The sequence below is a fragment of the Mobula birostris genome, chromosome 10, assembly GCF_030028105.1.
Source record: "Mobula birostris isolate sMobBir1 chromosome 10, sMobBir1.hap1, whole genome shotgun sequence".
In the NCBI taxonomy this organism is placed as follows: Eukaryota; Metazoa; Chordata; class Chondrichthyes; order Myliobatiformes; family Myliobatidae; genus Mobula; species Mobula birostris.
Genome location: NC_092379.1, coordinates 119,545,603 through 119,557,699, shown reverse-complemented (window position 1 = coordinate 119,557,699; position 12,097 = coordinate 119,545,603). Strand labels below are relative to the sequence as shown.

General features: G+C 45.6%; 1 long non-coding RNA gene across 1 annotated transcript; it reads right to left on the bottom strand.

The window, feature by feature from the left end:
- Positions 1-278: 278 nt before the first annotated feature.
- LOC140204583 (uncharacterized) lies at positions 279-11,750 on the bottom strand. The gene is made up of 3 exons (XR_011887676.1): positions 11,552-11,750; positions 10,649-10,751; positions 279-693 (listed from the first exon to the last, which is right to left on the bottom strand). It is a non-coding gene; the product is annotated as an uncharacterized lncRNA (long non-coding RNA).
- Positions 11,751-12,097: the final 347 nt, after the last annotated feature.

The window sequence follows — 12,097 nt, the reverse complement described above, 5'->3', positions numbered from 1 at the left end:
ATATCTGAGAGTCTCTTACATAGAATAGTACAGCACAGTACAGGCCCTTCAGCCCACAATGTTGTGCCAACCCTCAAACCCTGCCTCCCATATAAGCCCCCGTCTTAAATTCCTCCATATACCTGTCTAGTAGTCTCTTAAACTTCACTAGTGTATCTGCCTCCACCACTGACTCAGGCAGTGCATTCCACGCACCAGCCACTCTCTGAGTAAAAAACCTTCCTCTAATAAACCCCTTGAATTTCCCACCCCTTACCTTAAAGCCATGTCCTCTTGTATTGAGCAGTGGTGCCCTGGGGAAGAGGCACTGGCTGTCCACTCTATCTATTCCTCTTATTATCTTGTACACCTCTATCATGTGTCCTCTCATCCTCCTTCTCTCCAAAGAGTAAAGCCCTAGCTCCCTTAATCTCTGATCATAATACATACTTTCTAAACCAGGCAGCATCCTGGTAAATCTCCTCTGTACCCTTTCCAATGCTTCCACATCCTTCCTTGATCTGAACTAGTGCATTCAGTAACCTTTTAAAACTGTTGGGGCTTCAATGACTGAGGAAACAAAGGCTCTGCTCCAGACTGGGATGTGCACATATCCAGTCATTGGATAGTGTGTGACTTGTCAGATCTCTTCATCCGATACTGCAAAAGTTTCCAAAATCCCTGCCTATGTGGATGGAGCTTCTTCCAGTGCAACTGTGCAATGAGAAAACAGATAGAATTACCACAACAACACACCAAAATGTAAGGGCAAAAGATGCAATTGCAAAAGAAGAGCTCAGCAGACACCGTGGGAGGAAATGGATTAATTGAGATCATCTATTTATCATGCCAGTCTTCTCTCTACTAGATTACAGTTTCAAATCCCTTGTATAAATGAATGAAATATGGAGCAATTATGAAGTGTGCATAACAGAATCAGAATCAGGTTTAATATCACCAGCATATGTCATGAAATTTGTTAACTTAACGGCAGCTGTACAATGCAGTACATGATAAATACAGGAAAATAAATAAATCCATTACAGTCAGTATAAATTATGTATATTAAATAATTAAATTTAAAATAGTGCAAAAACAGAAAAAATAAAAAGTCGGGTAGTGTTCATGGGTTCAATGTCCATTTTGGAATTGGATGGCAGAGGGGAAGAAGCTGTTCCGTAATCACTGAGTGTGTGCCTTCAGGCTTCTGTACCTCCTACCTGACGGTAACAACAAGAAGAGGGCATGTCCTGGGTGATGGGGGTTCTTAATAATGGATGCCACCTTTCTGAGGCACTGCTCCTTGAAGATGTCTTGGATACCATGGAGACTGGTACCCATGATGGAGCTGACTAATTTTACAAAATTCTGTAGCTTCTATCGACCCAGTGCAGTAGCATCCCCCACCCCCATACCAGACAGTGATGCGGCCAGTCAGAATGCTCTCCATGGTACATTTGTGGAAGTTTTTGAGTGTTTTAGGTGACAAACCAAATCTCCTCAAACTCCTAATTAAATATAGCCACTTTATAACTGCAATGTTATGTTGGGACCAGGCTAGGTCCTCAAAGATATTGATACCCAGGAACTTGAAACTGCTCATTCTCTCCACTTCTGATCCTTCTATGAGGATTGGTTTGTGTTCACTCATCTTACCCTTCCTGAGGTCCACAATCAGCTCTTTGGTAGAGTGCAAGATTGTTCCTGCGACACTACTCAGCTAGCTGATATATCTCACTCCTGTACACCCTTTCAGCTCCATCTGAAAATCTGCCAACAATGGTTGTATCATCAGCAAATTTATTGATGGCATTTGAGCTATACCTATCCACACAGTGATGGTTATAGAGAGAGTAGAGCAGTGGGCTAAGCACAGATCCCTGAGGTGTGCCAGCATTGATCTTCAGCGAGGAGGAGATATTATTACCAATCTGCACAGATGTGGTCTTCTGGTTAGTTAGGATCCAATTGCAGAGGGAAGTATGGAGGCCCAGGTTCTGTAGTTTATCGATCAGGACTTTAGGCATGATGGTATTAAACACTGATCTATAGTCAATGAACAGCATCCTGACATAGGTGTTTGTATTGTCCTGGTGATCTAAGTCCACGTGTAGAACTATTGAGATTGCATCTGCCATAGACCTATTGTGGCGATAGGTAAATTGCAGTGGGTCCTGGTCCTTGCTGAGGCAGGTGTTGATGCTAGCCATGTGTTATGACCCACACCCATCTGCACCAGAGGTTTAGATGCTCTCTAACTCCCTGGAGTATGGATAGCTTCTTGGGCACTAGTATAATTGTTGCTCTTTTGAAGCAGGTGGGAACTTCTGACTGTAGCAGTGAGAGGTTGGAAATGTCCTAGACTACACCGGCCAGTTTTCAGAACCTCACCAGGTACTCCATTGGGACCTGCCACCTTGCGAGAGTTCACCTTCACGAAAGACGGCCTGACATCGGCCTCCAGGACAGAGATCACAGGGTCACTGGCTGCAGCTTGATATATTTTAAGTAATCCCTTTTCTTTATTGCAGCATAATATTGTCATTGTACATAGCATTTATACATTCTTTAGCTGATCAATTCACAAATACTGCCCAGGTAAATCAGAACCAAAATTAACTTCAGCTATAACTGCTAACAACATCAATAATTATTGTCAAGTCAAACTAGAGTTTCTAGAAAGTATTGGGACCTAGAGGCAAAAGAAAATAAAATTTAAAAGTACTAGCAAGAATCCACTGATAGACCAGATGGAACTCGCTGCCTGAGTGCTGCTTCTGCCTGGAACATCAGGAGGACCCGGCAGCATCACAATGGCAGTCCAGGAGCAGTGTTGGAAGCTGCGGTAAGATGCTGAACTTTAAATAACTTGAGAGACTGTTTCATGGAAAAGAGCACTGCTGTCACTGAGTTTTGGGTTAGCGTTAGCTTCACGTCAAGGGGGATCATTGCGCGTAGGTGCTTCTGGGAAATGGCGCGAGGTTTAAGAAGAGCTCAGGAACCTTCAGGAAGGGTCGTCCGGTTTGAAAACATAACGGTCTAATAGGGAGCGGAGAGGCGCAGGTCGGAATCCGTCTACAAAGTCCGGAGAGGCAGCCAATTTTTTCACCTAATGATTAATGACTAATGACTAACGTCTAATGTTTAATGACTAATATCTAATGACTAATGTCTAATGGCTAATGGCAAATGGTTGATGGAACTAATGGAACTATTAAACTGCTGCACTTGCAAAAAATAAAAGGAAGAAAAAGGAAAAGTTATTGAGTGGAATCCAACTAAAAAACCTTCAGGTAGAGACATTCAATCTCTTTCAAGTGGGGAAGCTGCACATGTCCAAGGAAGAAAAAGAAATCTGACTTGACAGTGAAAAAACTGGTTGACCGGGAGACTGGAGAACCAGGAAACAGAAACCTAGGAGCTTTGAGCTGGAACAGCAGGAGCAATAACCTGAAAACCTGAAAAAGGAAGAAAATCAAGTTATGATAAAACAACATCAAAGCATCATTAAAAAGTTGTACTTACCTTCTCACCTGTGAACAGCCTGCAGAGGAAATCAAGCATGGCTGATCAAGTTATTGGGAAATCAGTTGAGCAACTCAAGGTAGAGCAAATGTCAGCAAAAAGATTATTTTCTCATCTGGTCAACAGTATTACCAGGACCTATGAAGACATGTCTGAAGAGGAGCTCAGAGTCAGTTTCAATAAACTCACAATTGAAGCTGAGAAAGCCATGGAAGCCAGTGATGATGTGGAGGCCGGATTCATTGCAGAACTGGAGGTGGAGCTGAACACGAGGAAGTAGTTGTGTTAACTGAACAGCAAAAAGCCGACCTGGCAAAGACGGCAAACGAGTGTGAGTTGAAACTAAAGGAGGTCAGAAGCCTAATCCAGGAGACTCTTTGGACCAACTCTGGAAATGTTGAATTGTTCACAGCACTACAAGCAGCAGAGAATGAATGTAAAAACCTCACTGCTGCACACCCCGATGGCAACCAGGCGGCGTATGATTTCATGCTTAACCACCTGCAAGGACTGGTAAGGACAGCGAAGGAGGTGCGTGGTCGGTGGAAACGATGGATCTTGCCAGGGGATCAGAAGGACCTTCAGAGTCGCCTAAAGGGGCTCAAACTGCACACCCCCAGTTTGGTTTCCAAGAAGGCCCACTTCATACAGGCAGGGAGAAAGGAGGATGCTGAAAGACTAACCCCGACGGCGTTGGGCTTTTCCTCCAATTTTCCCACACCAGCCATCAGATTGAAACTGACGGCCCTTCCAGTTTACTGACAGCAAACATGATTTTCAGAGGTGGAGAAAGGACTGGGAAGCACTCCAGAGGCAGGGAGAGCCGACCGGTTCAAGAGAGGTGAAAAAGGTTCAACTACTGGACAGTCTTGATGACAAAATCAGAAGAGACCTTCGCCTCAGTACTTATAACACTGCAGATAACATCTTCCGTGTTCTAGAAAACCGCTATGGAAATCAAACGTGCTTTGCTATTGAAATAGTGGAAGAGTTACAGAAAATGCTAGCTGTCAGAAGTCATCAGTCACGGAAAATAGTGGAATTAATTCAAGCCGTGGAGAAGGCACTTCAAGACTTGAGTGACCTTGGAGACATGGGTGCTATCAAAAATCCGCTGGTGACAAAATCAATTGAAAGTAAACTTCCAGAAACTCTCAAAAAGGAATGGCTGGTCTATGTCTCTGACAGGAAGAATGCTGTGACACCAGATAATCGGTTTGACAGTCTCTTGGAATTCCTCAAAGGGAAGAGAGCATATATGAGCAGCTCCAGCAACTGAGGGATGAAGAGCCAAGTAGAAAAGAAACCAGGGCTGAGTCAAGACATGCCAGAACCAAGTCTACCAAGTCAGTCGACGACCATGCAGGGTGTGTAGTCTGCGGTGATGGAAAGCACAAAAGGAAGCTCTACTTTTGCAAACAGTTTTGAGCGCTAAATCTACCAGAGAAAAAAGCAGCAGTAAGGAAGTTGGGGACACGCAAGAGGCGTCTCGAGGTTCATGATGACAGTTCATACTGCAAACTCGCCTATCTGTGTAAAAACCAAGACTGCAAGGATGAGCATACTCCTGAGCATCATGGCTATCTGTGCCCCAATGCTGAAATAAAGAAAAGCAGCGTGGGTCAGAAAAAGAGCAGATTTGGTCCAGAGGAAGATAAAGTCAGAAAGAAATATACAGAGGATCAAAGGAGTTCTTCAGCAAACTTTCACCAGAATTGGCCAAACAATGTCGCAATATATTTTCAAACACTGCATCCAGAGCCTTCAGCACCATGAAAGATAAACTGGGCCTTCTGGTGGAAAGTGGATTGCAAGAGCTTCCAGTGATTATGATGCTTCTCGAGGTCGCAGCTAATGCTGGGCAAAAAATCGGGACGTTAATTGACTTGGCTTCAGACACCAATTACATAACCCACAAGGCTGCAAGCAGACTGAACCTCAGAAGTGAGGAAATCACTCCAGTCGCCCATGGAGTCGGGGGGATGAAGGTTCAGGTGGAGACAAAGCGATACCTTCTTAAAATCAGAGTAAACACTCCCAAGGGCACTCCCAAATCACACCAATTGGTTTGTTATGGACTAGACAGCATTGCAAGTGTCCACAAATATGTGACACCGAAGCAACTGCAGAAACTCTTCCCAGACATACAGCTTGATGAACTTGTGAGACCCAGAGAAATAAATTTACTCATAAGCCACAGAGAAGGTCAGCTAGCGCCTCAGAGAACCAGAGCTGTTGGAGACCCCGTGCTGTGGGATGGACCACTCGGGAAGACGGTCGGAGGAGCACACCCTGATCTCTTTGAGGAGCTGTCTGTGTCGGCCCGCATGTCCAAGACACATTTTGCAAGGTCAATGAGAGCGGCTGCTGTAAAGTACAAGGAGCTCACCAGCAGAGTCCCAGAGCATCTTCCACCAAACAAACAGGATGGCATCAAGCTCCAGGAGTCAGGTACTTCAAGCACCAACCGGGACTTCCTAGAGTGGTGGAAGTGTGATAGTATTGGCACAGCACGCGAGCCAAAATGCCAGGGTTGCCGCTGCGGAAACTGCCAGCCGGGCGGCAAAGGAATGACTCTTGCTGAGGAGAGGGAACTTGAAGTTGTAAGAAGAGGCCTCACCTATGTCACAGGTGACCGCCACATCAAGGAACCACATTGGCACACCAGATATCCTTGGTTAGAAGATCCAGCTTCCATGCCAAACAATAAAAGAATAGTCGAGGCTACATTTCTCAGGACGGAAAAGCAACTAGCCAAAGAACCCGAGTGGAAAGCTGCCTACACTGCTCAAGTGCCTGACATGGTCGATCGAAGGGCTGCAATGAAATTGTCCAAAGACACGGTCGTCAGCTAGAACGGGCCAGTCTGGTACGTGAGTCACCCTATGGCTCCGAATCCGCACTCTGTCACGACCCCAGTGAAACTCGTGTGGAACAGCAGCCAAAAGTTCAGAGGCGTGAGCTTGAACGACCTGCTAATGAAAGGTCCAGATGTCCTCAACCAGATTCGCACTGTCCTACTCAGATTCAGGGGTGGGGTATACGCTGCTCTGGGTGACATAAAAAAGATGTACAATTCGGTTTGGTTGGAAGACCAAGAAGTGCACCTGCATAGATTCCTCTGGCGAGACTCCGAGGACGAGGAGCTGGGGGAATATGCAATCACAAGAGTGAACATCGGATATAAACCAGCAGAGTGCATTGTGCAGCTGGCAATGCGCGAAACTGCTAACCTCCCTCCTTTCACCCACCTCAAAGAGGAGCGGCAGGTGCTCCAACACAACAGCCATGTTGATGACATTCTCACATCCCACAACAACCTTGACCAGCTGAAATCCATCACAGCAAATGTGGAGCAGGTGCTGAAGGCCGGAGGTTTTGAGCTCAAGCCTTGGGTCTTTTCTGGGCAAAGTGGGAGGAAAGAGTGCAATGGCAAGCTGGAGAAGTCCAAGGCAGAAACCATGGTCTTGCCAAACCAAATGCGTGATGATGACAAGAAGGCACTTGGCCTGGGCCACATAGTAGAGGAGGACGAGCTCCATGTCATGATTGCAATCAATTTCTCGAAGAGAAAGTGAAAAAATGAGACTTGGCCAAGACCATCTACAAGAGCAAATCAGAGACCCGACGCCAAACCCCCTGACACGAAGAGAACTGCTCAGCCAAGTATCAGGGCTGTATGACCCAGTTGGCCTGGTAACTCCTGCTAAGCAGAAGTTTTGCTATTCTGGTATGAAGGACATTCCAAGAGGCAAAGGGCGAAAGATGTCCTGTCAGACACATTGGATATAGCGCTATCAGATGGCCTCAGGGAGGATGTAATTAAGCTCTTCGAGGAATACGGTCAACTTGACAAGGTAAAGTTCACCAGGGTACTGACTCCCCCATGCTTCACTGAGGAATCCTGGGCGATCACGTCCTGTGATGGAAGCGAGCATGCTTATGGAGCAGTGATGTACCTAAGGTGGAACTCGGACCAGGGCTCAATTGTCAGGCTGGTGGAATCTAAAGCCAAACTAACTCCCTTGGATCACAAAGGTGATGCTGTCAAAGCAGATATGTGTGGAGCAGTGTTTGCCTGAGAAAGTACTTGAGCTGCATAGCTGAATCCAAGTTGGGAGGTGGTACTATTTTGTTGATAGCCAAACAGTCCTTGTTACAGTACAGCGAGAAAGCTATGGCTATCAAACATTCTTTGCAAATAGGATTGGAGAGATTCAAAACAGCACAGGGATCCAGGACTGGCGGTGAATTCCTGATCTGCAAAATATTGCTGATGCAATCACCAGAGGAGCCAGCCCTCAAGATCTGGATGAAGACTCAGAGTGGCAAAATGGGCCAACGTTTTTGAGTTTGCCAGTGAATGAGTGGCCGATGAAATCAGCCAAAGAACTAGCAGCCACTGCCAGGGGAAGCATCAACAGGTTGCAAAAGAAGGCATTTGTTGCCGTTTTGACAAGGGCCAAGGCAAAGAAACAGGAACCAGCACAAAAACAGTACCAGGTCAAAACAGAACAAAGTGTCAGCGTCAGCCATCCGAAGCCTTGTGGACACCAAGCAGTTCAGTGTTCTAACTCGACTAGTCAAAACAGTTTCATTGATCTGGAGAGCAGCAAAACAGTTCATTGGACAAAATCAAGCCATAGACAGTCCAAAGTGGGAGGCAGTTTCTTTGGCAGGAGTCATCTCAGTAAGGAAACAAGAAGATGCTCGAAGAGACATTTTTCTAGCAGCACAAAAGGGCGCAACCTTCCCAAACACCACTACAGACAGGCTGGTAGTCTACAAAAACCAAGACTCTGGGCTGTTGGTTTGCGATGGCTGAGTACAAATCTTCAAAGAAGATCAAGTTGGTGTCCCCATCTTGCCCCATGATGCCTGGGTGTCCACACTGTTAACTCGGGAGACCCACAATGAGAGTCATGACAGAGTAGCCGGAACCTTGCTCAAGATGAGAAGAAAGGCATGGGTCATAAAGGGAAGGAAAATTGACCAAATAGTTGTCGATGGCTGCATGCTCTGCAGGAAGGCAAAAGCAAGGAAATGTCAACAAGTAATGGGTGACTTGCTGCCAGAAAGAACTGAACCTGCTACACCGTTCCAGTTCACAACAGTGGACCTCTTCAGACACTACCAAGTAAAAGATGATGTCAAGAAAAGAGTAACACTGAGAGTCTGGGGAGTGGTCTTTTGCTGCATGGACAGCAGAGCCATCCACACAGAGTTAGTAAACACCCTATCAACCGAAGGATTCCTGATGGCCTATCAAAGGTTCACAGCAATCAGAGGACATCCAAGAAAGATCTGGTCAGATCCAAGCACCAATTTCATTCGAGCAAAACCAGTCTTGGAGGAGCTGTACAGATTCTTGGACAGCCTGAGCGAAGCAGCCCTGCAGGAGACCGCGGAAAAAATGGAACATAGTGGATGTGGAAAATCCATCCGCCTGGTTCTCCACAGAAGCCGCTGTACGCATTGTAAAGAGAGCACATGAGAGCCTTGGGAAGGAGTCTGGGCTCAGTTACAGCGAGTTTCAGACAACCCTTCACATAGCAGCCAACCTTGCCAATGAGTGCCCAATTGACGCAAGGATACAGAGCCAGGATGACTGTATTCAGTATGTCATACCCAACACTCTTCTACTCAGTCGAGCATCTCAAAGTGGGGATTTCAAAACCTTTGACTTTTCCAGCTACCCCTACAAAAGACTCCAATCAATGGAGTCAGAGGTGACCAAGCTCTGGAGGTGCTGGAGCCAACTCTCCGGTCCTAATTTGTTTGTCAGGAGCAAGCGGCATACTGCACAGAGAAACGTTACTGTCTGGTTAAGTGACCAAAATGCACTGAGGGGACATTTCAAGCTTGGCAGAGTCGTCAATACTAATCCAGACAGCAAAGGCATCGTGAGGGACATCAACATCAGGATCTTCCCAAGCTACAGTGTTCCTGTGACAAAACGCTCTGAAAGTAACAACAAGGCATCCAGTCTCTGACAGGAAAAAAGACAGGATCCAAGCCACCATCCTTCACAGGGACATCAGGCGGCTGGTTGTCTTACTACCTGCTGAGGAACAGATGGAAAGTCAAGTCAACAATACATTGTTAGAACACCGAGCTGGGACCACCAAGTTTGCCTTTGAAGCTGGCGATCTCCCCAGTGTTTCCATGGAAAGATCGAGTGGGAGGTGTCAAGTCAAACTAAAGTTTCTAGAAAGTATTGGGACCTAGAGGCAAAAGAAGATAAAATTTAAAAGTAATAGCAAGAATCCACTGATAGACCGGATGGAACCGGCTACCTGAGTGCTGCTTCTGCCCGGGACACTTGGGGGACCCGGCAGCATCACAGCGGCAGTCCGGGAGCAGCGTTGGATTCTGCGGTAAGATGATGAACTTTAAACAACTTGAGAGACTGTTTCATGGAAAAGAGCATTGCTGTCACGGCGTTTTGGGTTAGTGCTAGCTTCATGTCATGGGGATCATCGCGCGTGGGCACTTCTGGGAAATGGCGCGAGGTTTAAGAAGAGCTCGGGAACCTTCGGGAAGGGTCGCCCGGTTTGAAAACATAACGGTCTATTAGGGAGCGGAGACTGAGAAGGTCGAATCCTTCTACAAAGTCCGGAGAGGCAGCCAGTTTTTTCACCTAGTGATTAATGACTAATGACTAATGTCTAATGACTAATGACTAATGTCTAATGGCTAATGGCTAATGGTTGATTGGAACTAATGGAACTATCAAACTGCCGCACTTGCGAAAAATAAAAGGATGAGAAAGGAAAAGTTGTTTGGTCATTGAGTGGAATCCAGTTAAAAAACCTTCGGGTAGACACATTCAATCTCTTTCAAGTGGGGAAGCTGCACACGTCCAAAGAAGAAAAAGAAATCTGACTTGACAATTATAGAACATAGGTCTTCTTGTACCAAGCTCAAATCTGTGCTAATATTACTGAGATTAGCCTTCTTGACAGTTTATTAGTTTAAGTCAAGGAAATTCAGCCTTCGCAGTCATAAAACTCTCTGAATTAAAGGCACCCAGCCTTATTAAAGCTGTTGCTGAATATTCCTGTCACAAAGACCAGCTTGGTTTGCTCTCTCCTTTAAAAGCAGGCATAGCAGATTTGAAATTTTCAGTATTTTGGCCACTCACCTGATGGCAATTCACGCCCACCTGGCCTTATAGGTTAAAATTTTGCAGACACAGGAGACTGCGGATACTGGAGGCTTGAGGAAAACAGTAGGCCGAGCAGCACCTGTGGGAGGAAAAGAACTGTTGATGGTTAATGCAGGGCACCAATCTGAACCGTCGACCTGCTGAGTTCCTCCAGCAGATTGTCTTTTTGTTAAAGTTATGCTGATTATCTCTGGTCACATTCCAACAAACATGTTTGAAATGCATGAGAACTGGAGTGGTTAGTTAAATTAGTTGTCCTTTCTGTCACTGGTTACTACTCCAAGGATAGTGCTGAGAGGAAAAGATTTAGATGAAAATCTTTTAATTTGTTTATATATAATCTTAATTTACCAGCTGCACCATTGCATTGATTTTTACCCTGCCTAGAAATTGGATTTTGTTTTGGATCGGAGCTGTTTTGGTGCAGTGTTACATATACTGCAGCTCTGTTAATAACTCTGATCTCGCAAGGTAGTTCATAAAATAGGCAAAGGAAACGTTGGAAGTCCAGTGCAAGTCACACACTAAAACATGGCCTGTTCAGATTCACGCTGGCAGCTCCATGCAGAGTTCACAGCCGCTAGGTCATCGCCACGGTGACAGCCATGAATCAAGTCAGCACATAAAGAACACTCTCCATGGCAGCCAGATTACATCAGGAAGCAAGGCTTCCATGGCAGTGAAGGAAAACAGGGAAGCAGGGCACTGCTCTCCCTCTGGTGTGTCTGACTCCACACACCACGCACTGACCCTATGGCCTGACAGGTTAATCAGTGAGCTTCAAACCACTGTGACAAGCAGAAGCAGGCCGACCAAGGAGCCAGTGATTTTTTTTAATGTAACAAAACAAACTTCATTCATAATTTAAAAAACACTTACAAGAATAAATCGTACGATGCCTTTTCCTTCTTACATTCGCAGTCAATGCATTAAGACGTGTTTCATTACATTCCTTAAAACCAATAGGATTGTTGCCTCTCATGTGGCCCCCTGGGGTGATATATTACTACAATAACTGAGGGGCTTCATCATTCAACCTGGCCTTTCCCTGTCCAGTAGCTAAAAATCCTTATACTATGGCGTTAAAGTCCTTGAAGTGACTGTGCCAAGCTTCAAAAAGTCCCTCAGCACATACTCCTGCAGCCTGGAATGTGCCAGTTGGCTGCATTCCTCTACAGGAGGGCCAGTGATTAGGCTGCAATTAATCTTTGTTATAAAAAGGCTGCAAACACTGGTGTAAGATTCTGAAGTTGCTGGAAATTGAGTGTAATACACACAGAAAACTGCAGGAGCTCAGCGGAAAGGAATAAACAGTCGTATTTCGGGCTGAGACCCTTCATCAGTATTGATATGACAGCGCAGTCCTATTATGATATCCATCCTGAACCCTGCTTGGTGCGCTGTAGCTTAATATGAGTTAACTAA